Source organism: Phyllobates terribilis, unplaced genomic scaffold, assembly GCF_046119375.1.
Source record: "Phyllobates terribilis strain yellow unplaced genomic scaffold, ASM4611937v1 Scaffold_4__5_contigs__length_816908805, whole genome shotgun sequence".
Lineage (NCBI taxonomy): Eukaryota > Metazoa > Chordata > Amphibia > Anura > Dendrobatidae > Phyllobates > Phyllobates terribilis.
The window spans coordinates 691,207,225-691,212,224 of record NW_027362764.1 but is presented as its reverse complement, the minus strand read 5'-3'; the positions used below and the strand labels follow the sequence as shown (position 1 = coordinate 691,212,224).

The following is a 5,000-nucleotide window of genomic DNA, read 5'->3' as shown; positions in this document are numbered from 1 at the left end:
GTCGACGGAACGTCAGCGTCGCGGCCAATGCCACAGGCCGGGAGCAGCGGCGAGACTCACCGGTAGACCTGGGTAGGGTGAGTAGAGCGCGGTTAGTTGCTTTCTAATAGCCTGCAGCCGGGGATTAACTTTTAATGAAAGGGAGCAACCCTTTTGACTGTCTGCAGCGCGCCGTACCTAGGATGCGCACACTCACACTCAGCGAGCATGCACAAGTTGCTCGCACGAGACCACATTCCCTATTTGCACCTGCAGCTTTTCCGCCACCATGCGTCAGACTCTCCTGCCTGTCTTATTATTATTTCAGGGCCTTAGCAGGAACCACCCCCTCAATTCCCTCCCGCTCCTTCCTAGCACTGAGGTTAGCTCCTGGGCAGCTGTCTGATTGGGTTAGTTACACAAGCTTCTTTGAAGAAGAAGACGTTACTTCTGCTGGCCCTCGTTAGGCGGTCGCCCTCTAAAACCATCCCCTGGGAAGCTTCTGAAAGCCTGGCCCCTTCACAGCGCGAGATGCTTTTAACGCCATCATTTGCATACGGCCGGCTGCGGGGTCAATAAGCACTCCTAGCCGTGGCAAGGAGCTCGGTGTGAGGCCTGGTAGAGGCGGCGGGGTTGCGTCCTTATCTTAGAGGTCTTGGGGGGCTTGGGATGCTTGGGACTTCCAGCCTCTACTTTACGTAAGGTTGGTGTCCAGCAAGGCGCCACTCAATGCTAGCCGAGCTGGTCAAGATGGCAAAATGTCATCAAAATTGTCTACAATACCTGGTGTTCTCAGAAGGTGTCCCAACCAAGTATTTTCGAACCCATCTCTGCTTTGCTTCCGAGATCGGACGTATCCAAGGTGGTATGGCCAGTAGACGCTGCTTGGCCCATCGCCCGTCCAGCCTTCCTCAGGCTCGCGTGGGGACGAGAACTCTGGCCGTTCTGGGGCGGTCTCCGAAGGACCAATGCATAGGCTGTGCCGTCCCTATAGGTGTTGTTTGTTGAGCAATGAAACACCTGCCGCATCAGATGTGTTTAAAAATGGCTCGGCGCAGGGTCTCCTGCAGGCTAAACTGTTCATCGCGGGGATGTGACAGAAAGAGCGAGCTGGACCCACAACTTGGGGTGGAGCGAAACGCCCAGGAGTGAATGAAGGAAGAGGGTGAGATGGTTGCGAGTGAATTTGAGCTGCTCTTCGGGGGGGTCGTGTGGCCTGCAAAGGTGTTTTGCTTGGGTTGTGCTGTAAACTGGCCTCCAGGTTACCGGTGGTTGCCTCCAGGTCAGCGGTGGTTGCCTCCAGTCATGCGGGAGTCGCTGGTCCTGGTGAAAAGAAGCCTAGTATTAAAAGTAAATAAGCAACAATGCTGGAGGCCCACGGTGATGAGAAGGATGCTGGTATTTTGCAAGGATTAAATAGCGCAAGAGAGAAAGCAAATGAAAAGAAGAAAGGAGCATGTGTGCGCTTGTGAAAAAAGGAATGGAAAAAAGGCATAGAGGAGACTGACCCCTGCTGGTGGAAGTAAGAAAAAGCAAAAGCCTACAGCACCTGGTATTCCCAGGCGGTCTCCCATCCAAGTACTAACCAGGCCTGACCCTGCTTAGCTTCCAAGATCAGACGAGATCGGGTGTGTTCAGTGTGGTGTGGCCGTAGGCAGAGACAGGCCTCTCACTTGCTGCTTTTCCACTTTGACATCCGGTTGCCGGCTGCCCTTTCCAGTGCTTAGTAAGATAAGGTGCTTTTGTGCTTTCCTTTCTCTTCACTTTTTTGCTGGCTCCTTCAAAAGGTCTTGTAGACAGAACGCCCCGCTCAGAGCCGCTGAGCTCACTGATCGGCTGCCGCGCTGTCGACGGAACGTCAGCGTCGCAGCCAATGCCACAGGCCGGGAGCAGCGGCGAGACTCACCGGTAGACCTGGGTAGGGTGAGTAGAGCGCGGTTAGTTGCTTTCTAATAGCCTGCAGCCGGGGATTAACTTTTAATGAAAGGGAGCAACCATTTTGACTGTCTGCAGCGCGCCGTACCTAGGAAGCGCACACTCACACACAGCGAGCATGCACAAGTTGCTCGCACGAGACCACATTCCCTATTTGCACCTGCAGCTTTTCCGCCACCATGCGTCAGACTCTCCTGCCTGTCTTATTATTATTTCAGGGCCTTAGCAGGAACCACCCCCTCAATTCCCTCCCGCTCCTTCCTAGCACTGAGGTTAGCTCCTGGGCAGCTGTCTGATTGGGTTAGTTACACAAGCTTCTTTGAAGAAGAAGACGTTACTTCTGCTGGCCCTCGTTAGGCGGTCGCCCTCTAAAACCATCCCCTGGGCAGCTGCTGAAAGCCTGGCCCCTTCACAGCGCGAGATGCTTTTAACGCCATCATTTGCATACGGCCGGCTGCGGGGTCAATAAGCACTCCTAGCCGTGGCAAGGAGCTCGGTGTGAGGCCTGGTAGAGGCGGCGGGGTTGCGTCCTTATCTTAGAGGTCTTGGGGGGCTTGGGAGGCTTGGGACTTGCAGCCTCTACTTTACGTAAGGTCGGTGTCCAGCAAGGCGCCACTCAATGCTAGCCGAGCTGGGCAAGATGGCAAAACGTCATCAAAATTGTCTACAATACCTGGTGTTCTCAGGAGGTGTCCCAACCAAGTATTTCCGAACCCATCTCTGCTTTGCTTCCGAGATCGGACGTATCCAAGGTGGTATGGCCAGTAGACGCTGCTTGGCCCATCGCCCGGCCAGCCTTCCTCAGGCTCGCGTGGGGACGAGAACTCTGGCCGTTCTGGGGCGGTCTCCGAAGGACCGATGCATAGGCTGTGCCGTCCCTATAGGTGTTGTTTGTTGAGCAATGAAACACCTGCCGCATCAGATGTGTTTAAAAATGGCTCGGCGCAGGGTCTCCTGCAGGCTAAACCGTTCATCGCGGGGATGTGACAGAAAGAGCAAGCTGGAGCCGCAACTTGGGGTGGAGCGAAACGCCCAGGAGTGAATGAAGGAAGAGGGTGAGATGGTTGCGAGTGAATTTGAGCTGCTCTTCGGGGGGGTCGTGTGGCCTGCAAAGGTGTTTTGCTTGGGTTGTGCTGTAAACTGGCCTCCAGGTTACCGGTGGTTGCCTCCAGGTCAGCGGTGGTTGCCTCCAGTCAAGCGGGAGTCGCTGGTCCTGGTGAAAAGAAGCCTAGTATTAAAAGTAAATAAGCAACAATGCTGGAGGCCCACGGTGATGAGAAGGATGCTGGTATTTTGAAAGGATTAAATAGCGCAAGAGAGAAAGCAAATGAAAAGAAGAAAGGAGCATGTGTGCGCTTGTGAAAAAAGGAATGGAAAAAAGGCATAGAGGAGAGTGACCCCTGCTGGTGGAAGTAAGAAAAGGCAAAAGCCTACAGCACCTGGTATTCCCAGGCAGTCTCCCATCCAAGTACTAAGCAGGCCCAACCCTGCTTAGCTTCCAAGATCAGACGAGATCGGGCGTGTTCAGGGTGGTGTGGCCGTAGGCAGAGACAGGCCTCTCACTTGCTGCTTTTCCACTTTGACGTCCGGTTGCCGGCTGCCCTTTCCAGTGCTTAGTAAGACAAGGTGCTTTTGTGCTTTCCTTTCTCTTCACTTTTTTGCTGGCTCCTTAAAAAGGTCTTGTAGACAGAACGCCCCGCTCAGAGCCGCTGAGCTCACTGATCGGCTTCCGCGCTGTCGACGGAACGTCAGCGTCGCGGCCAATGCCACAGGCCGGGAGTAGCGGCGAGACTCACCGGTAGACCTGGGTAGGGTGAGTAGAGCGCGGTTAGTTGCTTTCTAATAGCCTGCAGCCGGGGATTAACTTTTAATGAAAGGGAGCAACCCTTTTGACTGTCTGCAGCGCGCCGTACCTAGGAAGCGCACTCTCACACACAGCGAGCATGCACTAGTTGCTCGCACGAGACCACATTCCCTATTTGCACCTGCAGCTTTTCCGCCACCATGCGTCAGACTCTCCTGCCTGTCTTATTATTATTTCAGGGCCTTAGCAGGAACCACCCCCTCAATTCCCTCCCGCTCCTTCCTAGCACTGAGGTTAGCTCCTGGGCAGCTGTCTGATTGGGTTAGTTACACAAGCTTCTTTGAAGAAGAAGACGTTACTTCTGCTGGCCCTCGTTAGGCGGTCGCCCTCTAAAACCATCCCCTGGGCAGCTGCTGAAAGCCTGGCCCCTTCACAGCGCGAGATGCTTTTAACGCCATCATTTGCATACGGCCGGCTGCGGGGTCAATAAGCACTCCTAGCCGTGGCAAGGAGCTCGGTGTGAGGCCTGGTAGAGGCGGCGGGGTTGCGTCCTTATCTTAGAGGTCTTGGGGGGCTTGGGATGCTTGGGACTTCCAGCCTCTACTTTACGTAAGGTCGGTGTCCAGCAAGGCGCCACTCAATGCTAGCCGAGCTGGGCAAGATGGCAAAACGTTATCAAAATTGTCTACAATACCTGGTGTTCTCAGGAGGTGTCCCAACCAAGTATTTCCGAACCCATCTCTGCTTTGCTTCCGAGATCGGACGTATGCAAGGTGGTATGGCCAGTAGACGCTGCTTGGCCCATCGCCCGGCCAGCCTTCCTCAGGCTCGCGTGGGGACGAGAACTTTGGCCGTTCTGGGGCGGTCTCCGAAGGACCGATGCATAGGCTGTGCCGTCCCTATAGGTGTTGTTTGTTGAGCAATGAAACACCTGCCGCATCAGATGTGTTTAAAAATGGCTCGGCGCAGGGTCTCCTGCAGGCTAAACCGTTCATCGCGGGGATGTGACAGAAAGAGCAAGCTGGACCCGCAACTTGGGGTGGAGCGAAACGCCCAGGAGTGAATGAAGGAAGAGGGTGAGATGGTTGCGAGTGAATTTGAGCTGCTCTTCGGGGGGGTCGTGTGGCCTGCAAAGGTGTTTTGCTTGGGTTGTGCTGTAAACTGGCCTCCAGGTTACCGGTGGTTGCCTCCAGGTCAGCGGTGGTTGCCTCCAGTCATGCGGGAGTCGCTGGTCCTGGTGAAAAGAAGCCTAGTATTAAAAGTAAATAAGCAACAATGCTGG

The 5,000-nt window shown here is 54.6% G+C and overlaps 2 non-coding genes across 2 annotated transcripts; both read right to left on the bottom strand.

Moving 5' to 3' along the window:
* Window positions 1-1,516: 1,516 nt before the first annotated feature.
* Window positions 1,517-1,635, bottom strand: LOC141266436 (5S ribosomal RNA). Its single transcript, XR_012320473.1, has one exon. It is a non-coding gene; the product is annotated as a 5S ribosomal RNA (ribosomal RNA).
* Window positions 1,636-3,341: 1,706 nt separating this feature from the next.
* LOC141266349 (5S ribosomal RNA) lies at window positions 3,342-3,460 on the bottom strand. Its single transcript, XR_012320389.1, has one exon. It is a non-coding gene; the product is annotated as a 5S ribosomal RNA (ribosomal RNA).
* Between the last annotated feature and the right edge of the window lie 1,540 nt (window positions 3,461-5,000).